This window comes from Triticum urartu, chromosome 5, assembly GCF_003073215.2.
Source record: "Triticum urartu cultivar G1812 chromosome 5, Tu2.1, whole genome shotgun sequence".
NCBI lineage: Eukaryota > Viridiplantae > Streptophyta > Magnoliopsida > Poales > Poaceae > Triticum > Triticum urartu.
Genome location: NC_053026.1, coordinates 15,126,879 through 15,151,422, shown reverse-complemented (window position 1 = coordinate 15,151,422; position 24,544 = coordinate 15,126,879). Strand labels below are relative to the sequence as shown.

At 43.9% G+C, this 24,544-nt stretch overlaps 1 long non-coding RNA gene across 1 annotated transcript; it reads left to right on the top strand.

Moving 5' to 3' along the window:
• The first annotated feature begins 3,647 nt into the window (after positions 1-3,647).
• Positions 3,648-5,242, top strand: LOC125555455. Its single transcript, XR_007304711.1, has 2 exons — positions 3,648-4,538; positions 4,664-5,242. It is a non-coding gene; the product is annotated as an uncharacterized LOC125555455 (long non-coding RNA).
• Positions 5,243-24,544: the final 19,302 nt, after the last annotated feature.

The window sequence follows — 24,544 nt, the reverse complement described above, 5'->3', positions numbered from 1 at the left end:
CCTACGGTTTTTCTTTCAAGGAGACACTAAAGGAGCAAATCCTACAGTTTTCCTTTTCTGCATTCCTTTGAAACAAATACATGAATAGTAGTAGCATAGGAAACTTTCGAATTCCTATGTTTTTCCTTCAGTGTTCCTTTCAAGCACTAGAGATTCTAGTAGGCAGGCATAAGTAGGGAAAAGCATACACTCAAAAAATGTTTCTATGCTACTTCTACTACTTTGGACTCAGGCCACTGCCCTACTAGCTCAACTCTCAGGCTCACCTACAAATGCACAGCTCAAACACGCAGAGATAATGATGGCGTTCAATAGAGTCCATCACGGATAGCTAAGTTGCGTGCTACCTCACTGCTTGTCATATAGTAGGAGAAACTAATCGTATTTCACGTTACTATGTATGCTCAGTGCACAATATATATATATATATATATATATATATATATATATATATATATATATATATATATATATATATATATATATATATATATATATATATTGGCGAAGCCATGTCGATCTCAGCGTGATTGGGTTAGTCGGTGAGGATGCTCCGGCTGATTTGGCTGTCGGAGGAGGGGAAGAATATCTTAGGCGTATGGAGATGGAGCCCGGGGTACTTCTCTGCTGTGATGGAGAATTTCGTCGTTGTAGTTGCTCCGGTGAGTTGTACAACAACGAGGCTGAAGTAGGACGAGACAACGTTAACCTGAGTGGAATTCTAATAGCATCTTCAATAGATGACGTAAAATAAATAACCACAAAGTGCTAGATGTAAAATACACCAGCCGCTCATCTCTAAACTTAACTATCAAAACTGAATTTAACTGTCGAAACTGATTTTTGCTCTTGAAACTGAATTTAATATTGAAACTGAACGCACTAGTAGCTGAATAGTAGTAGCAGCAGCAGAAGCGCGTGCGAGAGCCGTGGCAGCTGGTCGTGTCGCAGCATCTCGGGTAGCAGCTGCAGGGGCTCGAGGGAGAGCAGGATCTGCTGGTCGTGCAGCAATAACGCGCAGAAGAGTAGAGCGGCAGCAGGGCGCGCAAGAGTAGAGCAGCAGCGCAAGCAAGAGCGAGAGCAGCAGCGCAAGAAAGAGCAAGATTGAGAGCAGCGGCGCGGGCAATAGCAAGGGCAAGAGCAATAGCAAGAGCAGACCAGGCAGGGGACCGAGAGTAAGAGCATAGCAGCAGAGCGAGCGAGAGCTAAAGCAACATCAGCTCCTACTGATGTGGACGTCACCGCCGAGGGAGCGACGCCGTGGAGGAAGTGGCCAGCGACGCCTCCGTGGATGGAGCTGCGTCATGTCAGCTCGGGACCGAGTGCCGGCAGCACCGTGAGATTGAATCAAGAAGAAAATGCGGTGATTAGTGTACAACCTCTTTGGTGGCGCCGATTAGGCCCCAGCATCATCCGAGGAAACGATGATAATGCTGCTCCTCCGGTGGTGCAGGTGAAGACGGCGGTGTGAGAATGGAGGTGGCCCGAAAGACGAGGGGAACATCGGGGCAGCTCCTTACAGATGGAGGACGGGGTGGCTAAACCGGCGAAACGATGAGATCGACGACGGATACTCATCTGGTACGGTGGATGAGGGGCGTCGAGGTGTTGTTGTGGATGACGTCGTCGGGGAAGAGAGCTCCGGCTGGGTGGCGGACAGAGGAGGGTGTGGGGCTTCGCGGGTTTTCGCGGTCTCGGTGTACGAATGGGTGAGCGGATGGGATGGGAGTGGGGAAGCATGGCTTAGGGATGCGCTTGTCCGAACTGTGAGCTAAGTTACGAAAGTACCCTCACCGATTTGAGCTAGGCGGTTCTTTCGGTTCAGGGGTATCAGGGCATTTCGCGTGCTAGGATTACGCAGGAGGTAGGAGTTTTCGCACGCGTTGTAATTTTGGGATAGTAAGGTGCAGGTTGAGATGGAGAGAGTTTTTGGAGCACAACGACACAAAGATATATCTTAAATATTTCAGGGTAACAAGACGCGGGTTAAAATTTCCGGACAAACCTAACATGTACTGTACCAAATCAATTTGCACTTCCGTCGACGAAAAAACAAGAAGAAATCAATTCGCACCAACAAGAGAGTCTAGTCCCGTGTATTATACCAAATCAATTCGCACTACAAATGCCATTCAAAACTTTGAATTTATGTTATGTTCAATTAAAATATTTCGCTACGTGTATAATGCATGCAACCTGCTACTCAAATGAACGTTTAATGCATTCCAAATGTATATACTACCATTTCAATCTTATCTTATATATATATGTCCGCTAAAGTGAGCCCGACTGTAGAATAAGTTACCCTACGCGCTGACCCCTCCAGCGAGCGCCCCCTTTAATTAACTTACGACCCACACACTACAGCGGCCTTAGGTTAGTGGGAGGAGGAGGCGTGATACAGACTATGGTTTGTGTCAATGGTAAAAGAATTAATTCCATTACGATATACTCTTACTTTCCTTCAGAGCCGTGAGCCTAGGCGTAGTGTCGCCGCAGTAATGGATCAACGGTAATGGAATTTAATTCTCTTACTATGATATACAAGCCTTGTTACCCTTGGTACAAGGGCCCATTTGACTAGCAGAGGGGAGGCGACAGACGGAGAGTGACAGGCAATGGTAATTTATTTAATTTCATTACTATAAAGTGCTTATATGTTTACTATCATTACAAGTAGTGGTCCCTATGGCTGGTGTCAACGGTAATAGAGTTTTTATCCATTACTGTAATATAGAAGCCTTATTACCTTCATTACCACCATCATTCTAGTATTATAATGGCTAAATGATTTTACTTTTTGAGGACAACTATATAATGATGTTAACTATGTTACCGTGTATGATAGATTATTTGTCGTTGTTAATGATACAAGCCACAGGCGGATTGTGGTGCCGTTCTGCTAGTAATGTTTTTAGTTATGTTACCATTGTATCCTAACATCATTACTGCCATTAGAGAATAGGGGTTGTGAGGCAAAAGTGCAGCGCTATGCTGCCCGTAATAAAATTAATCACTTTACCATTGCATGCTACCATTTTTACTGTCATTAGCGAATGGGGTCGCGAGGTGGAAGTGTTGCGTTGCGCACCCAGTAACAAAATTAATGATGTTACTATATATACCAGTGTTTATTACTAGCAGTACTAATGGATGTGGTTCGGTTGGTCGAACGGAAGATTAGGTAGAGCGGGCGGAGCGCACGATTTGCACTTTTACGTGTTCGCTCACTTTAACGCCATTGTATATATATATCAACCATATATATATATATATCCTCTAATAACGCTATGTACAAAATCTAATAAAACGGTGTACAAAATGTAGTAATTCAGAAAATATTTTTCTTATCATCTATGTTTGTAATTTACTACATTTTCATAAAAATTACTATATTTTACACAATGTGTTACTATATTTTATGTGTACCGTTATTGCAGTGTAGAATAAGCTATTCTACAATAACGCTAAACTAATAACATATATATATATATATATATCTATTCTAATAACACCTCTTAAAACCTTATTCTAATAACACTTTTCTTATTCTGATAACACCTCCACCCGCCCCCACACCCACGATTGTTTCAACCAAAACCCACCTGCCTACTCCTCTCGCGCACACCCACCTCCATCTAGCACGATTCCCCTTCCCAGCCCCCCCCCACCCCCCGACACCTCCCGTCCGGAGCCGCCCTGCCTCCTAGGCTCCTACACCTCCCATCCGGCGGCGCACCGCCTCCTTCTCCTACCATCCGAAGCCGCCCCGCCTCCTACTCCTCCCGTCCGGCGCCGACCCGCAACGCCGCCCAGCAACGGCCCCGGCCCCGCCCCGCTCCAGCCATGGCCACTGCCCCCGCCATGTGCTCGCTGGCATCAATGGCCCCCGCCTGACCCCTCACCGCCGATGGCCTAGATCCTCCCCAAACCGGCCGGATCCGAGGCTCTCTGGCTTCAATGTGTGGCTTTGTCGCGCGGGTGGGCAGGGGGAGAGGCATGTGCGCCACCGCAAGTTGGACGTTGTGGTGCCCCTGACCTCAACCTCCGCCTCGTTCCTCCACCTTCAGGCCAGATCCGCCGCCACACAATGGATCCAGCTCCCCTGCCCCTATTTCTCCTCGCCGGGCAAGGTGCCAGGGCTTCTCCCTAGCCGGCCATCCTCTGTTCCCCTTTTCCTCTTTCCCCCTTCGCCGCTGGAGCAGCACGGGCGCGGCGGTGCAGTGCACTATGACTCCACGTGCAGTGCTCTACGACTCCACATGCAGTGCAGATCGATTATTGCTCGCCTACCGTTCAATCGTAGTAGATCCCAGCCAGGAGTCGTCGCCCTACCTGTTGTATCCTCTAATTAACTCTGTAGTTCGCTTTGTATGATCGATGGCTGTTTGGCAAGAAGTGCAGTTCCCACCTCCTCCCCCGACGGCACTCCTTGTGGCCTCAGCTGGCTTCCCCACCCTCCTCTTTCCCTCCCGGCACCGTCCTGCAGTTCTCTCCATGTGCGGATGCAGCCCAAAACCACGCGCATGCAGCTCGCTGTACGTCAGCCCTTTGAGTGTAGTATACTTCCTCTGCACAAAAATGATGCGCGTCGGTCACGGCCATTCCAACGCTTCCTCTTGGATTTTTTTTGACGTGCGTGATTTGGAACCTGTGCACGCAGATCGCGACGCGTAAGGCGCACACTCTCGCGTGGGAGCTTGCGTGCATGCTTGGCGGGCGGGCGTGATGGATGGATCACTAGCTAGCTAGCTTGGCTTTGCTTTCTGAACCTCATGAATCCATCGTTGATGCACTTTGTGCGTTCTGCAGGTTGGATAACGGAGCACTGACTTCAAGGCGTGTGTGGTGGAGAGCGGCAAGAAAGAAGCAGATCCGATGCATGCATGGGGGTGAAGTGCCCGGTGGTGTGCGACGAGGCCGTGGTGCAGCAGCTCCTCGCTCTCAAGTACCCCGACACGGCCACGCGCTTCGACCGTTTCCTCCTGAAGTCGTACCTCAAGAACAACGACTCGGCGAAGTGGTGCCCGAGCATCCCGCACTGCGGCCGCGCTACACCGAGGTGGAGTGCCCCTGCGGCCTAGGGCTACATCGTTGTCTGTGTTTTGCGTGGTAGCCGGCTTGGGGCCTATGTTATTGTACAATGTAAAAATAGCATGAAAATGAAGTGCACTTCTGTTGTATCCAAGTGCAAAAACAAAATTGGGAGAAAGTAAATTGGAAAGGGCTGACTTTTAATGCAGCTCACTCTGTTGTGTGCAGTAGAAACAAAATTGGAAAAAAAAAATTGATGCAGTACACTCACCTCATCCCTGCAATCCATACTCGTTGATGAAAAATGTTATGGAAACGATAAAAGAAAAAGAATGTGGTTCATTTTTCATAGTATTGCGGTTCACCAACGCTCGACATGAAGTGCACTCCACCTCGTTTGCGAAAATTTACGTCCCATAAAAAATTTACGTCCCACAAAAAAGAAATCATGCAGTGCACTTGTCTGTCCAATGAAGTGTGGTTTTTAGTCTAAATAAGTGTGGTTTTCTGTCTGATGTTGTACGACCCGTTTACGATAGTCTCGAGGTTCACTTTTCATAAGTATTGTGGTTCACCAACACTCGACATGAAGTGCACTCCACTTCGTTTAGGAAAATTTACGTACCACAAAAAAGTAATGCGGTTCACTTCTTGATAGTGTTGTGGTTCATTTACACCCGATGTGAAGTGCACTCTACTTTCTCGTCCTTGAAAAAATTACGTTCAAATAAAAGAAACCATGCAGTTCTCTTGCCCGTCTGATGCAGAGCGGTTTTCCATCCGATGCAGTGCGGTTTTTAGTTGGATGAAGTACCCACGTCGATTTGGGTGTCGCGAAAAACAGAGTGTCCGCATTTCGGTAAATTTAAAACTTCTCTTAAACCGTAAGAAATTAGAGAGTGTTCTACATGAAAAAGTTGTGTCTCGTCGATATCTTTCCAATGGCATATCATTTGAATCATTTCAACGACCGGTTTGTAAAAATTTCGTGAAAAACGGCCGCTGCCACTTGTCGTCTGCCACACGATTTTCAAAATTAACTTAAAACTGTAAGGAATCACAAAACCATTTCTATATATGAAAGTTGCGCCTTGTCCATAGCTTTCCAACGACATATTACACGCCTCGTTTCGACAAACGGTTAAAAAACTAGAGTGAAAACAATACTGAAATTTGAATTTTTTTGAAAAACTGAATTCCACGATTTAGTAAATTTGAAACTGCTCTTAAACCGTAACGAATTAGATAAAGAAATAGATATGAAAAATATGCGCCTTGACAATATCTATGCAACGGTGTATTATTTGCTTCATTCCGACGAGCGGTTTAGAAAAAAAATGCGAAAAACGCTCGCTGCCACTCGTTGTGGGCCGCACCATTTTCAAAATTGCTCTTAAAGCGTGAGGAATCTCGAAAAGTGTTCAACATGGAGAAGTTGAGCCTAATCCATAGCTTTTCAACGATATATTATACGCCTCGCTCCGACAAACGGTTAAAAACTAGAAGGAAAACAGTACCAGAAAGAACACTGTGTGCAGTTTTTTGCCACGCGAAGTTCACTCGCCTCAGTACTGCAGTACTCCAGCTAAAGAAAGTGCACTGCCCTCGCGTTGAGCATCCAGTACGGAAGTGTTATCAGAATAGTTATTCTGATAATATTATCATAATAGACCGGCTATTCGTCACCCTGGGTAGGGTCACGCTATTCGTCACCCTGGGTGAGGAATTGTTATAAGTTATCAAACAATATGAAATAAATATGAGAGCATCTCTCTAATGTAATAAGATGATCCAATGGAGGGATTGTCAAAATATGCATCTATATGTCCTCGGACAAGCACTTGTAGAAAATCCTTAACTAGTTCTGTGGCAAGCACTTGTAGAAAATCCTACATAACAGAATATTATTCTGTTACGTGTAACAAAATATTATTCTGTTACCCTACTTGAATTGATGAATTCAACTGGTTGAACTGATGCTTTCTGTTTCTGTTAAAAATCGTCTTCTTTAGTTCAAATGATACGGCGTTGGAAAGTTATGGAAAATGCGCAACTTTTGCGTATAGAAAGTTTTTCTAATTCTTACAGTTTAAATACGAATTCAAATACGGTTAAAGTTGGTTTTGAACGCGATTTTGTTAAAAAGTTTATTGAAATGAGGCAAATAATATACCATTGGAAAGCTACCAAAAATGCGAAACTTGGTCATGTTGAACATTTTCTCAAATTCGCAAGACGGATCCTGTTGTTTTCCTGTCTGAAAAACAGAGTAATCGTACTTATATATGTGTGTGTTTGTACTGAGCTAGTTTTGTAGAGTAATTTTGAATTGTTCTGAAAAAATAGTACTTGTACTGATGTTTGCATGAGTTTGTACTAAGCAAACTAACTAGACTTTGCTCTATTTTTGGGTAATATTTTTTGCTCGTAAGTTTTCAACGGTTTACTATATCGTCGCCCCTGTACTTGCATGGTTTGTACCATCGAACTGAATGATATTTTTTTCAAAAAGAAGGTGTTTTTTAATCTTTTTTTTAACTAAACATTTTTTTACAACGATGTTCTAGACTTCTCTTATTTTACGACTTGTACTTTTACCATTTGAATTGCATGGGGTTTTTGTTTGGTTGAACTTTTACAATTTGAACTCATGTGCTAGTAATACATGAACTCTCCACTACAATTCTTTTTTGTCAATCTGTGGACATCACCAAAATAGAAAGGGAGAAATAGTAAGGATAGCAGAGAGAGCACTAGTAATACATGAACTCCTTATTTTTTCCTCGGTGAAATTGGCTAAGGGTTTGTTTTTCGTTCGAACTTACCATGTTTATCAATTTGAACGTTTCAAAATTTGCCAAGAATTTGAACTATTCACCACCAGCACAGACGAGCGAGAGAAGCAATAGGCGTACTTACTGGTTAGTAATATATTTACACCTAGGTGGTTATACATGACCTCAGAACATAAACTTCATTGAGCACTTGAAACACATAACATACAAGAATGAGGTGCGAAGCTGCGAATGATGATGGATCAACACTTCAGATTTTGCCAGCACATAACAGTTCAATGTCAAAAGAACATCCACACATCCACGAACTTTATAGAGGATACGCTTAAGTTCAACTTGTAAATACAAGTTGTGTAGCCCTCGTCAGCAACACAAAAATCTGTAGAAAAATGTACCCGTTCTCATGGGCATATCAACAAGTATGTTCAGAGAAAGATGTCTTCTGCCCTTCTCCACAGAGAAACCACTCGAGTTCCTCTTCTTTTTCTCCTCGATGAGCCACTTAGACTTGAATTCGTACTGGCTGTCCACATCCAACAGCTTCCATGAGACGAAGTTGTGGTCGAGAGGCCACAGGCTTGGGCGTTTCCTCAGCAACTCGTGCACCGTCCTGGGATGCGTTTGAGGTGAGACGCCCGCAAGACCACACACAGACAATGCCAAAACGCCAAGCATGGCCACGATCACGCACGCACGAACACAACACACACATATGCGTTGTGAGCGACTCAATGAAGACGTGCATCTACATGGTCACATGGTTGCGCACGGAAGGTGCATCCCATAGTCGGCGGTGGTCCACGCAGGGGATTGAGGGAGCAGTTCGAAGGCAGGGAATCAACGAGGTCGCAACAGGAAATCAGCATGGCAGCGGCAACATATTCAGACATGTCAATTGTTAAGACGAATATGAGAGTTTAGAGCCAACTTCTGGTTTAGTATCAACATATTCAGAGTGAACTTAGCTGGCCATATTATAGCATGAGTTCATGGCAGAAAAAGGTGATACTCAAGATATTGAGCTAAACTAAAATTATATATTGAACTTAACTAAAATTATATATTGAACTGAACAAAAATAAGAATTAAACAGAAAATTATATATTGTGGAGTAACACACACAAACCGAACCGTGAGCAAGAGTGTGAGGATCCATGAACCTCCCCCGATGATGTTTTTGAACTTCATTTTTCTGTTAACTGCATGTGTGAGGATCAACAAGAAATATATTGAATAAAAATCTATGAGAAAGAAACTTACAGCAAATTTTGTTGAACAGCCACCGGAGAACTCCTATAGGTCATACAGAACATAAACCAAAGATGAGGTTAGTGTGGTGGAGCTGGTGCATTACAGCGACCTCGCTGGAGATGCAACACCCCAACATGCAAGCACCTCACATATATATGGGAACAGTGTTGGACTGCTATATTGAACTCACATATTGTATTTTAAACTTAGAACTACTCATTTTTTTTGAACTGCTATATTGAACTCTTTTTAGAGGTATGCACGTGAGCTTCCCAACTTTTCTATTTTTTGAATGAATCAATGGGGGTGTACCTTTTCTGCCTATTTTTGTTTTTTACCATGAACTTGCCGGGTTTTGGAGTTCGAACTTTCTATGTGATTTTTTCAAACTTTTCCAAGTTTTTATTTAAATTCATAGATCAACAAATTGTTTTCTTTATATAGGCCTCAATGAAATGCTTTTTAACTTTTTTTTGTACATCTTTTCTGGTTTCTGGTCTTAATCTTATTTCCCAACAATCTGTTTTTTGAACTGGTGTAAATTCATGTTTGATCTTACTAGCCCTTGGTCAGAAGAACTCAAGAACGAGATGGAACTAGAGACAGGTCAAATATGGCAAAAAAGTGCAAATCAAACTGTTTGTCGGATGGGCAAATGTACAAGTTCACATAAAAGAACAAGTTCATGTACATTAATACTGGAGTACACAAAGATACCTAAATATAATTTATGTACTTTGAAATAGTTTGTTTTACTTCTAAAATACTTCATTTGTTTTGAAATATGAACTTCTATATTTATTTCCTTAGAACTTATAACAGAGTATGCAGCATAATTATGCTTTATATATGAACTTCTATATTTATTTCCTTAGAATTATGCTGCATGCCCACACAACATCAGACCCAATTTCTAAACTTGCAATACAATAGCGGCAGTGAATATTTTTTTTATTACCTTCTGTGTAGCGGTAGCATCAAGAACACTGGGTAACAGCTAGCAGCTAACAGGAGGTGCACCAAAAGCTAGTGGCAGTAGGTCGAGGTCGTCCTGGATGCTGCTGGAAACGAGAAGCAGACGAAGGTCAAGGTCGTCCTAGTTTCAGAAAATATCACACAACCAAGTACTGATCAAAATCAATCATTGTTCATATCTCCAAATCCAGTGTAAAAATTAGAAGCTACTGTGTCAACAATCTATGTTGATTTACTCCAAAACACACAAAATGTGAAGAGAATATCCATCGCACACTTTTGGTTTGCACAACAATGTTCCTAGAACTATACACGTTTCAGAACTGAAAGAAATTTATGATTATAATGATGAATTGGCCATCAAGCATGGCACGAGGCTTTTGCTGTATTGAAGTGTGACCTAGTATTCATTCTACTATTCTTTTTTGTCCTCTTGGCGGAAGCTAGTCAGTGCAGACGACCCTGGCGGAAATCTTCTTCACATTTTCTCCATCCATGGCATCCTGCTTAGAACCAAAAAAAAGAGGGGATAAAAAATAGTGGAAGGGCGGACCATTGTGCTGTTGTTTTGATCAGGCGTACACATAGAACAATAAAATGGATGAAATCGAACACATCGTACCATCCGTGTTGCTTCTCCCTTCCTGCCCAACCAAATCAAATCGAACCGCAGACACTGCATTGAAGAACCTGCTAATGCCCATCATCAATTTTAGATCATGTCATGATCAAAATGGGTTTGATCAAAATGGGTTTGATCCATGGCACACACATTTGTAGCTGCACACACACATTTGTAGCAGTATACACACATTTGTAGCAGTACACACACATTTGTAGCAGCAGAAAAACAATCGCAGAGTAGATGACCAGAAAAGCATTTTAGTTTCTTGTGGCATGGTGGACAAACCGCGGCAGCGACACATCAAGAATCAGAGAGGAAAATGTCCCTGTCCTATTAAGTAAACAAACAGAATCATCCACATCATCAGCTAATAATGAGAGGGGATATCCAATAAGATACCAAGCAACTGCAATTGCTATGCGACAGTCTTTGAACTGATTATCAAATACATACTGGACTATTAGACCTACGGTAATGCCCTGATGCAATTACATAATCACCAAATTAATGTATGAGTTGCAAGCAATTATCAAATGCCAAGCTACTGTGTGTACACTTCTTTTCTAAAATATATTTTAAAAAATCACACAATCTTCTATGGAACATAGGGAAGTTTTTTTTGTAACGCGGTATACATGCTTTGCTTAAACATATGTTGCACATCCTTACCTAATTAGAATAGAGATACGTTTTGTCACAGGGGTTTGCATATGGATGAACTGACTGATCCATTTTTCTTGTACTAAAGCTTGCTTCCAGAAATTTAAGACAATGCAAATTTATCTACAATATGGACATTTAGTATAGTCTGAACTGAACTTTTTGGCACTTTTTGTACTGAGGTAATAGCAGTGAACCTATGACAAAGCATAGAACTCAAAAAAAATTGGAGGTGGAATAAGACGTCGGAGATCGGGTGGACCGGCTACACCTCCTCCTCTGGAATGATTGCTCGGGCGAAGTGGAGCTGATGAAGGCGGAGATCACGAGCAGCGAGGAGGCACATGTGTCGTGGACCCTTTAGACGAGTGACCTGCCATCACAAACTTAGGATATTGGACTTATCTCCAAGATTAGACAGTAAATCAAGTGGCCTTCTACTGATTACTGAAGCGTTTGTACATGTAAACTTATTTGTTGAACTGCTACAATGTTTCTGCTCCGCACTTAGTACCTCTCAAGGGTGAACTGATATCAAACTTCTATTTTGCCAAACTGCTAAAAAATCTGTGTAGTTTACGTCCATGGCGGCAGTGTGCTGAGTCGAGCATGCAGTGCGTGTGCTGACTGCCAATGCTGTTTGTGGTGCCACTATTGCCGAAAGCATGCTGGATGCATCACCGGCAAGCTTCCATAGAATTGAGACTTGTAGAATTCAAACTAATAAAAAGATGTAGAATCCATCAGTGATCATGGGTCACCTTGGACGGTTGTATGTGCTCGACTTGGACGGTTGTGCAGCCCTTGGTGAAGATGGTGGCCGTGATTCTATTTGGACTGATGTCCGCGCTCGACTTGGACAAGCACACCCATCAGCACATGGAAGGCCTCGTTGAAATGCACTCAACAAGTCCCCAAAATTGAAAAAAAAATGTTAAAGAGGCGGAAGAAAATGAGAGGAAAGCTTTTGACCGCTACTTTTGAACTACCCCTCGTTGAACGGCCTTGGTTGGCGGTGCTGAACAGACTGAGGGGGTGGCGGCTGTGAACGGCCTGGCCCTCCCTTGGATTCCACCACGAGGCACTAGGGGAAGATGGGGAAGGGCGCAGTCGATGGCGATGTGCCATAGCAAGGAAATGGGGTTGGGGCCGCAACGATGCTCTAGGGGAGGGAGCCGGTCGGCGGCGGCGCGCTGGGAAAGGGAGTCGGTGCGGATCCAGGGTGCTGCTGCGATGAACGACATGCGGTGGTGGCGTAGAACGGCCTGCAGTGATGGCGTCGAACGGCCATGGCGGCAGTGGGAAGGAGGGCCTCGCCGGTGAGCAGGTCGGTGGCGCGGTGGCGCTTGGTCAGGCGGAGTATGGGGCGGGCGTCGGTTAGGAGGCGTGGGGCGGTGCGTGGCCAGGAGGTGGGGGCGGCGTGTCACCGGAAGGTGGGGCCGGCGCCGGGAAGAACGTGGGGGCGGGCGGCGCCGGGAAGAAGGTGGGGGCGGGGCGGCACCGGGAAGAAGGTGGGAGGCGGGGCGGCGCCGGGAAGAAGGTGGGGGGCCAGGGCAGCGTCGTGAAGAAGGTGGGGGCGGGGCGGCGCCAGGAAGAAGGTGGGGTGCGGGGCGGGGCGGCGCCGGGATCCAGCCGGGGAGAAGGTGGGAGCGGGGCATCACCGGGGTCCAGACAGGGGAGAAGGTGGGGGCTGGCCATCGCCGGGATCCAGCCGGAGACGGGGATGCGGGAGTGGGTGGGCTGGATTTTCCTGTTTTTTTTCCTTTAGGCCCCTTATAAGCCGTGGAGTAACAGAATAATATTCTATTACTAATAACAGAATAATATTCTATTCCTTTAGGACAACAGTTTGGGACACCTAGGTGCCCAGGCTCCTTACCTCGTGACCGTCGGATCTTAGATAGATGCATGTAGATAGTAATGGGTGCGAGTATATTAAGCGGCTTCCATATATGCTTTATGGAAGTAATTGGCAAGTATCAATAAATGTATGATTTAAGTGTATTAATAACATGCATTGAATAGGAAAGTGATAAATGCAATTTCTTCTTAATTTATTTCATTGGACGTATAATGGAAACTCCTATGAAGGTATATACGTACAAACTTAGTATTTTTATGCGGCATGTATGTGCGTCCTTATGCATATTATATAAATGCACGTACTAATGTTTTGGGTATATACCTACCTTTGATGTATTCTCGACCTATAGTTCGTACATAATCTGGGGTAGATCACATGCGATTATGGATTTTGGGTATATAATTTTTGAGTATGTCACATTTATTTATATTCTTAGGGTATACATTTTTTGGGGTATGTCTCCAGTATCATTTATAGGTATGTCTCGAACGAGTATACATGTATCAGCAAAGGGTCTGTCATTTTCTGGTATATCCCCATGCAAAAGTATATCAGTTTTGTGTATATCTCCAAGGAATATAAGTGTACTATAAAAAATATATGAATACGATATCTTAGGTATATGTATGAATGAAAAAATTGGCCGACGGCATCAACATGTTCTGTACAAACCTAAAACACAAAAAAATAACTAGGATGACATATTATATTATTTGTCTATGCTAATTTGTATAGGGAAATTAATTGTCAGAAAGTGCAACCCAATCTTAATTTTCTTTAAATGTTAGATACCTTAAAAATTAAATCATTTAAAAAATACACAAGAACATCCACTGGTTATATGATACCATTGGTATACTCAATAGGTATATAGATATACCCAATGAGTATACCCATGGGTATACCCAACGTATACCAAATAGGAGGTCTGTTGTACTCTTATCATCGTTGGGTATATGATACCATGGGTATACCCAACGTATGCCAAATAGGAGGTCTGTTGTACTCTTATCATCGTTGGGTATATATATGAAACCATGGGTATCATACATTAGTCATATGATATATGGGTTATCATACATTAGTCATACAATATATCGGGTATCATACATTTGATGTGTATATATGACAACGCCCAAAATACAGGCACCCAATACCTGATGAGTAACAATTATCCAACATGATTGACCGTATTGAAAAAAAGTATATGGGTACAATATCTTAGGTATATGTACGAGCAAAACTATTGGTTCTCGGTACGCACATGCTTTCTACATACCTAAAAGTTTCTACGTGGAGTGAGTAGTAGGATAGAGTTTGGATGAGTGGAGGGTTTGGTAGAGGGATCAGTTTGGGCCTTCTACCGACCGTGTAATCTCTCTTGTACATATATTTCTCTCTTCTATAAAGCTATGGTACGTCTTTCACATATCCTCAAAAAAAACTAGGACGACGTATTATATTTTGGTTGATCATGGAAATACTAGGAAAGGCTCGTACTGCATATATATTATTTGGTCACATTAAATTATATAGATAAATTAGTCGTTAAAAATTTCAGACCGGCCTTATTTTTTGAGCATCAGTACAGACACAAGCGCTCGTATGCACGCGCATACACTCATCCCTATGAACGCACACACGCACACCCTACCCCTATGAGCACCTCCGAAAGACTGAGCCGACATATCATCTTGAGATTTACGAAATCATCGTAGGTGCCTCGTTGTTGACGAGGACGTCTCCTCCCACTAAAAGCACATCGCCGGAAATCTGAAATAAATCCAGGAATAATGCGAGCATCAGGATTTGAATCCTGGTGGGTTGGGGATACCACTGTCTAGCTAACCATCTCAACCACAGGTTGGTTCACGCCTTAATTTTTCTTAAAAGTTCAGATATACGTAGACACACCATCTTTTTTGTAGAACCGACACTAGCATGCATTAGTATAGAAGAAACACCATACAATTTTGTTTTGGAAAGGAACTATTGCTAGCAAATAAATAGAATACTACAATTTTTTGGAAAGCAATCGTAGACCATTATGGTAATAATGCATGCAAACAGAATATGAAAAGCTATAATTACGTGGATTGTATAGCATGCACTGATGGATATGACTTGCCGTAATGGGTCTGGGTGCCCAGGCACCCAGGTGCCCCACACAATTTACCTATTTGCTAATTGGAAGCACCAAAAAATTACTCCATGTTAATCCTTGAGATTAAGATTTTTGTTCGTTCGATCTCCTTTAATAATTATTAACAGCCGCTAGATGTAAAAAAGAGTCCATGTGTGATGTCCCACGCATACCTCCATCGAGAGGAAAAAATTCACGGGTTGGAAAGGGAACATTGGGCCGTACGACCTGTAAAAGAGTCCATGCGTGATGTCCCACGCATACCTCCATCGAGAGGGAAAAATTCACGGGTTGGAAAGGGAACATTGGGCCGTACGACCTGACTACATGGGCTGTACGTCCTGGCTAGATGGACGTGATTTCTACCCTACTCCTGTCTTCCCGTTCGTTTACTCCTTGCAGAATTGGCCGCCGCCTAGCCAGTTCGTTGGCAGCCTCAAAGAAAAAGCCAGTTCGTTGGCCATCCTCCATTCCACCTGGTCGAGGTCTCCGGCCGGCGCCTCCTCCCCAGGTGCTTCCACCTCTCTCGATGCGGCCAGCCGAAGAGAACGATGGATCGTCGGATCATCGTGACAGATGAAGATGACCTCGCCCGTCCACCCATCTCAAGGCTCGAGCGACCACATCACACCTCCCATTGACTGGCGTCTGAAGTTTCTCCAAGGTTTCGCCGCGACCTCCTCTCCCAAACGGGCCTCCCCTCTCTGCAGTTCCACGATTGGTTGCTCACATCGACTGAACGACATAGATTTTCTACTTCGCCTCACACCAGTACATACCTCTCCCCGTCTCTCTCTTCCTAAAGAATTATTTGTCAATTTTTTTCCATCAGATCGATATGGTTGTCTGCACAAACTACCTCATGGGCTTTTTTGAGGAGATTTGATGATTTTTCCATCTTATAATTTCTTTACCAGTGGCGTCAGCGCCAGCCTAGGAGTTGAGACTAACAGCTGTGGACTTTTGAAAGATCAAACATGAATCACTTCCACAGTACTGGCCTAGCTTCCATACTAATAGTAATATGCCTGCATGCTAAAACTTTCTGGGAAGACGTAACATAATTCTTATTTTCTAGGTACATCTCTTGCATCCATCAGTAGATTTTCCTTTGTCTATAACTCAACAGATATTATGCTGACAAGTAGGCTCATATAATACAAGTGGACAATATTTTGACATATTCTTATGTATGGATACCACTTGGTTATTTTCACATGAGAACCTCAGACAAAACTGTTTAAAGTTTATTGTTGGATGTTCCCATCACTGATAATTTTGTTGCACTCAGACTAAGAATAATATATATTCTTCCTTTCACAGTTCTAGAGAGGCGCTGGAGGCTCAGAGTTGCATATTTCGATAACATAGCAGTCAACTAATTCACTGAATGGCTTATGACAGTTACACAAGAAGACCAAGCATTGTATGTACAAATTAGCATCAAGTTGTCAGGAGCAGTGAAGCATGAATAATGCTAAACTCTATATGGCGCTTGAGGAGATGGACATATATATTTCTATGGTTGCACGAAGATGTATGGCTGGAGCAAATTGTAAGTGTTTATATTATAAGTCATGTACCCCTTTGTATTTAGCCCGTTATATAAGGGGTTTCCTGCATATGTTTCACATCTGTACATGTATATATATCGGCCTATGGCCTCATGGGAATACAAGTTGCATATTCCTAACATGGTATTAGAGCTAGGTTAACTTTTTTGCACGCTGCAACTCGTGTGATTGATCTGTCTCTCCTCCCGATAGAGGCCGCAGCCTCGATCTCCTTGTCCCGCTCGGATCCCGTCCTGGATCGGATCGGGCCTCCTCTACTGTTCTCGATCCTATAAGGATCGCTCGCAACCCCTCCCCCGGTCGATCGCTCGCAGCCCCTCCCCCGATCGAGAAGGACGTCCCGCTCGAGCTCGCCCTTGTTCCGATTCGCACAGGCCCTACTGGATCCCGCCGCTGCCTCCAGCTGCCAGCCGCCCCTTGGTCTGGATCGACTGCCTGCTGCTCCCCCGATCCCGTCCTGTTGCTGATTGGAAGCTGGTGGTCTCGTCCCTGCTGCTCTCGTCGGATTATGCTGGTTTTGGATCTCTGCTAAAAAAAGATATGTCTGCTGCATCGGGCTATGTTGCTGTCCCTCGCTGTCCGGTGATTTTCGATGGTACTAACTACACCGAGTTCACTGGCTTTATGCGCATTCACATGCGTGGCATTCGTCTCTGGGGTGTTCTTTCTGGCGAGGTCTGCTGTCCGCCACGTCCGGTTCCTCCGGTGGCCCCTACTCCGCCGACTCCACTAGTTCTTGCTCCGGATGCTAATCAGGCCGCCAAGGATGCGGCTAAGCTTGCTGATGAGGCTGCTGATCGTGCTTATGATGAGAAGGTTTTGGCTTATGAGGAGGCTCTTCAGATTTATCATGGTGCTCTGTCTGCTTACACCCAGTGGCTTGATGATGATGCTCGTGCTGCTGCTGTTCTCACTGCTAGTGTTCTGCCTCAGTTTGCTTCTGAGTTTCTGGGTCTTCCTACTGTCTTTGAGATGTGGACCCGTCTTCGTCAGCGCTATCAGCCCTCTGGTGATGCCTTATACCTTTCTGTGATCCGTCAGGAGCATGCTCTTCAGCAGGGTGACTCTACTGTTGATGACTTCTATGCACAGAGTTCTGCTATCTGGCACCAGCTTGATTCTCTCCGCACTGCTGGTTGTCGTACCTGCCCTTGTTGCCAGGCTGTCCAGGCTAATTTGGAGTTTCATCGCGTCTATGAGTTCCTGTCTCGGCTCCGTAAGGAGTTTGAGCCCCGGCGTGCTCAGTTGTTTCCTGGTGGCCGTATTTCTCTCATGGAGGCGCTTTCTGAGATTCGTGCTGAGGAGACTCGCTTACGTGGTGCTGGTTTGCTGGAGGTTCCCTCTGTGCTCGCTACTCGTGCTCCTACGCCACCTGCTGCACCGACCCCTTCTTGCTTGAGTGCTCCGCCGCTCTTGCCCACTCCTTCTGGAGGCTCAGGTCACCCCCGTCCACATTGCGACTACTGCAACAATGATGGTCATCTTGAGTCTCAGTGCTACACGAAGAAGAAACACCTGCGCAAGGCGCGTTCATCATCTTCTGGGACTTCGTCATCTACCTCGACAGCTTCAGCCATTACTTTGACTGAGGAGGATATTCTGAGACTTAAGCGTCTGCTCGCGGCTTCAGGTTCTTCCTCGACGGGTACTGCTGGTTCTGTGACTAATACTTCCCGCACTGAGCAATCACCCTCTACACAGTCAGGTACATCCCCATGGGTTCTGGACTCTGGAGCTTCTTTTCATATGTCTTCTCATTCTTCCATTTTGTCCTCTCTTCGCTCGCTGGATTCTCCTGTTCATGTCCTCACTGCTGATGGTACTCCACTTTCTGTCGTTAGTAGAGGCACTCTTACCACTCCTTCTTACTCTGTTCCTGATGTTGCTCATGTTCCTCGACTCACCATGAATCTGTTTTCTGCTGGTCAACTTACTGATTCTGGTTGTCGCGTCATACTTGACGTTGACTCTTGTTCTATCCAGGACCGTCGCACGCACACTCTGGTTGGGGCTGGCCCTCGCCGCCGTGATTCTCAGGGTCTTTGGGAGTTGGACTGGCTTCATGTTCCTTCTGCTACCACCACTATCGCCAGTTCCTCCGCTTCAATCGCCTCTGTTACTGGTTCCTTCAAGTAGTGGCATCATCGACTTGGTCATCTGTGTGGTTCTTGGTTGTCGTCTTTAGTTCGTCGAGGCCTTCTGGGGTCTTTCTCAGGAGATGTCTCTTTAGAGTGTCAGGGTTGTCGTCTTGGCAAGCAGATTCAGTTACCATATTCACATAGTGAGTCAGTGTCTAAGCGTCCTTTTGATTTAGTCCATTCTGATGTATGGGGTCCGTCTCCTTTCGCTTCCAAAGGTGGTCATAAATACTATATTATTTTCATAGATGACTTCTCTCGTTACACATGGCTTTATTCCATGACTTCTCGTAGTGAGGTGTTGTCTATTTATAAGCGTTTTGCTGCCATGGTTCATACTCAGTTCTCTTCACCCATTCGTGTTCTTCGTGCTGACTCTGCTGGCGAGTATATCTCTAAGATGTTGCGTGGTGTTCTTGCTGAGGAAGGCACTCTCTCTCAATTCTCTTGTCCTGGTGCTCATGCTCAGAATGGTGTGGCTGAGCGAAAGCATCGTCATCTTCTTGAGACGGCTCATGCATTGCTGATTACTGCCTCTCTCCCGCCTCATTTTTGGGCTGAGGCCGTCTCCACCTCCACCTATCTTATCAATCTCCAGCCTTCCGCTGCTCTACAGGGTGGTGTTCCTTTCGAGCGTCTTTTTGATCGTTCTCCCGATTATTCGACGCTTCGCTTGTTTGGTTGTGTTTTCTATGTTCTTCTTGCCCCTCGCGAACGCACCAAACTGACCGCTCAGTCTGTTGAGTGTGTCTTTTTAGGCTACAGTGATGAGTATAAGGGCTATCGTTGTTGGGATCCTATCGGTCGTCGGATGCGTATCTCTCGAGACGTGACTGTTGATGAGTCTCGTCCCTTCTACCCACGCTCATCTTCCTCGACCTTTTCAGTGGAGGATATCTCTTTCCTCACTTTTCCTAACTCACCTATCACCCCTGTCGAGCCTGTGCCTATTCATTCCACTCCCTCTGCTTCTCCACCTCTAGTCGATTTGATGCCACCATCTTCCACGGTCTCCTCGTCTAGCATGTCACCGGATTCTACACCTTCATCTCCGGTGACTTCTTCGTCGCCACCTCTCGATTCTAGCTTGGCGATTCCTCCTTCTATTGTTCCATCTTTTCCTCAGCATTACACTCGTCGTTCACGTCCTGTGGATGCCTCCATGGATGTGTCGTCATCTTCCTCTCAGCCTACTTATGGCTTGCGTTCTCGTCCTCGTCCGCCTGTTGATCGCTTTGGATTTCCCAGCGCTGGTGCTGCTATTCTTGAGCCGACTTCTTATCGTCAGGCTGTTGTTCATCCTGAATGGCAGTTTGCGATGGCGGAGGAGATTGCTGTTCTTGAACGCACTGGTACCTGGGATCTTGTTTCCCGTCCTCCCGGAGTCCGTCCCATCACTTGTAAGTGGGTCTACAAGGTTAAGACTCGCTCCGATGGTTCTCTTGAGCGTCACAAAGCTCGTCTTGTGGCTCGTGGTTTTCAGCAGGAGCATGGTCGTGATTATGACGAGACTTTTTCTCCTGTGGCACATATGACCACTGTTCGTACACTTCTTGTCGTTGCCTCTGCACGCCACTGGTCTATATCTCATCTTGATGTTAAGAATGCTTTTCTTAATGGTGAGCTGCGTGAGGAGGTGTACATGCAGCCACCACCTGGGTATTCTATTCCTGATGGCATGGTCTGTCGTCTTCGTCGCTCTCTCTATGGCCTTAAGCAAGCCCCCCGTGCCTGGTTTGAGCGTTTTGCCTCTGTAATCACTGCTGCTGGTTTCAGCAAGTGCTCATGATCCAACATTGTTTATTCACCTTTCTCCTCGTGGTCAGACTCTTCTTCTTCTCTATGTTGATGACATGGTCATCACTGGGGATGACCCCGAGTATATTGCCTTTGTAAAGGCCCGTCTTAGTGAGCAGTTTCTTATGTCTGATCTTGGCCCTCTTTGCTACTTTCTTGGTATTGAAGTCTCTTCTACCTCTGATGGCTTTTTTATATCCCAGGAAAAGTATATCCAAGATCTTCTTACTCGTGCTGCTCTTACTGACAAACGCATTGTTGAGACTCCTATGGAGCTCAATGTTCACCTCCGTGCTACTGATGGTGATCCCCTCCCTGACCCGACGCGTTATCATCATCTTGTTGGCAGTCTTGTCTATCTAGCTGTCACTCGTCCGGATATCTCTTATCCGGTTCATATTCTGAGTCAGTTCGTCTCCGCTCCCACATCGGTCCACTATAGTCATCTCCTTCGTGTGATATCTTCGGGGCACAATCTCTCACTGTTTATTCTTTCCTCGCTCCAGTTCTTTACAGCTTCAGGCTTATTCAGATGCTACGTGGGCTAGTGATCCTTCAGATCGCCGTTCACTTTCTGCTTACTGTGTTTTTCTTGGTGGTTCTCTCATTGCCTGGAAGACGAAGAAACAGATTGCAGTTTCCCGTTCGAGTGCCGTGGCTGAGTTGCGAGGAATGGCTCTTTTGACGGCAGAGGTGACTTGGTTACGGTGGTTACTTCAGGATTTTGGTGTTTCTGTCACTACACCGACTCCGCTCTTATCTGACAGTACAGGTGCTATTAGCATTGCGCGTGATCCTGTGAAGCATGAGCTCACCAAGCACATTGGTGTTGATGCTTTCTATGTACGCGCTGGTGTGCAGGATCGGGTTATTGCTCTTCAGTATGTGCCTTCCGAGTTACAGTTGACAGACTTTCTGACGAAGGCCCAGACTAGAGCACAACATGGCTTTTATCTCTCCAAACTCAGTGTTGTTCATCCACCATTAGTTTGAGGGGGGGTGTTAGAGTTATATTATAAGTCATGTACCCCTTTGTATTTATCCCGTTATATAAGGGGTTTTCTGCATATGTTTCACATCTGTACATGTATATATATCGGCCTATGGCCTCATGGGAATACAAGTTGCATATTCCTAACAGTAAGTACTATTACAGAATTACGTCGTTTATGCTGAGTGTTTCCATTAGTTAGATGGTTGTGCTTCAAGTCCCAGGATTGCATGCCGTTTATGTTCAGAGTATGGTGTGTATGAATCAGATCATAAAAAGGTTCGTTATTTCCAATTAAACATTTAGTTAATTTCCAATTGAAGGATTTGGTCGGATATGAAACGGTGCACGTAACTTAACTGGAACGAATGAATATTATATTAGGGACATCTAAGGTGTTCTCCTTTGTGCGTGCACAAAGAAACATGATCTAATCTTCTATGGAGACTACAGTAAGCTTTATGGTTTTGTTGGTGCTAAATATACATGTAAATATCCAATCTATATGTGAACAAGGTGACATACTTCTATATGTATATCAGCTATTGTCGCCTTTTGCATCCCAATAAATATATGGGTTGGGGATGGACAAGTGTTTGCTTCTGCCAATTCCTAGGTAACTAATATCTACAGATTATGTTGACATGAGTCGTACTTTGTGTCTGCCAAGTGAGTAACAGTACCTTCCCCTGGATTTTATGTATGATATCAAATCTGTTACTCTTTTCCCATTGGCTGTGCTTTCTAATCCAAACTAAAACTTAGTCGACACTGCATGAAGCCCCCATGTATGTAAAATATATACCACATACTTCACAGCATCAAATTACTTAAGGTTAAATTTTGCCGCAAATTAATATTCCATAAACTTCCACATTTACTGTGACACTTCGAAGCGAAGAATTGGCGGGCATCAATTTAATTTTCATTATTAAGTTACCGTACCAGTAAATCCAAAAGGAAGTTGCCCTACCAATAGACAAAACATTCATACTAGACGGGATATTCTTTGACCTTTCAAGGTAATTATAATTATAATACTGCATATGATTTTGAAACAAAACTGAGGGTACATAAAGAGGATAAGCATATACATTCAAACTTCCTTTTGGTATTTCTTTATAGATTGTTATCCTAAAGATTACGGTGCCAAGTGCCGTAGATTCTAAACAAAAGTTTCCCGCACATGGGTTTCATGTGATCATGTCTAACAAGGATTCTTGCGTAATTGTTTGCAATTTTTACGGATACTTTCATATTGCCTGAAACAATTATGTAGTTACGTCGGTCTTTTGCTAAAGCTATGCACTACAAAAAAGGATTGCAGATGTCTTACCTTAGATTCTCTATGGTCGTGGGGTGGTTTCCTGTAGAGAACGCAATACTATCCACATATTGAAGTCTACTATGGGAGTCAAAACTTATATATACATATATATTATTATATTACAGAGGTACAATATAAATGATAAATAGCTGAGTTGGCCATTTTGGAGACCGAGCTCCATGGAGTTCTTAATTTTGAAAAATTCAAGATTTCCAGTTTCAATATTTTAAACAATTACACACATATAGAAGTAAGTAATGTGTATTATGTAAAATTTCAGGAAGAAATACCTTGATTTGCGAGCTGCACAAAAAAAAATCATGGACTTCGAAGATGAACAGTACATATATGCTAAAAAGTCACAGATTTGTCTTTTTTGTGTATCTCACATTTTAACGAATTTAATCTGAAAATTTATACACATGTACATTATGTCTCTAGGTATATGTCTATTTATTTTCAGATTTTTTTAAACTGAAAATTCGCATTTCGAAGTTCTCAAATTAAGGCCTCCATGGAGGTGGGTCTCCATCTGGCATTTTTGTAAATAATTTCCTAATGAAAGAAGGGTCGAACAGTGCGAACAAATCAGCCACACGGCACCTGCTAAATGTCTACCGTACAAGTATTTATTGTTTTGTCCTTAGTACTTAAACAGTAAGGCTTACAATGACTTTAGATTGCTAACTACAATTGTTATTGGTGGTTTATAACACATAAACCTAATTTGTAATTTGAATATGTGCTAAACTTTTTCGCTTGCTTGATGTAGAGGAGGGAAAACATTGTGTTGCGACTATTGTAAGGGAATTTAGAAATGAAACTTCGTTCATCTGGATGTTAAAGTTGAGCTCAATGACAAGCTTTTCACTTGCTTAATAGTTGTCATGGTCGAGGTGAAGTCTTGATTTGCCACCTAAATATCTTCTTTCGACTATCGTGAGTAAGCCACTAATCCACGTCTCCTAATTTGTGGTCAATAGACACCGGTAGAAAGTTTTCTCACTGATAATTGTGTCTTGGGCTCTTGGCAGAAGCAATGACCACTAAGTTTACCCCTTTCTAATATGTTGTGGCAAGATGCTTTTCAAACTGTGATTCTTCTATCACTTTGTTTTTATTCAAAGAAACCGAATAAACATAAATTCCCACACTATGTTATAGAAAAGATTCACTATACTCTTCCATTTTGTGCATCTTACCTTTAGTCCGTTTACTGGAATTTACATTTTCAAATATATTATATCTGACAAGTTATTTTTGGTGAACTCAAAAGCTATTGGACAAATTAGTTCTTTTCTTGATTTTGAATAAAAAGCTTGGGCATGCTTCTCGAGTAAGAGTGTATTTTGAATCTCTAGGATTTCACT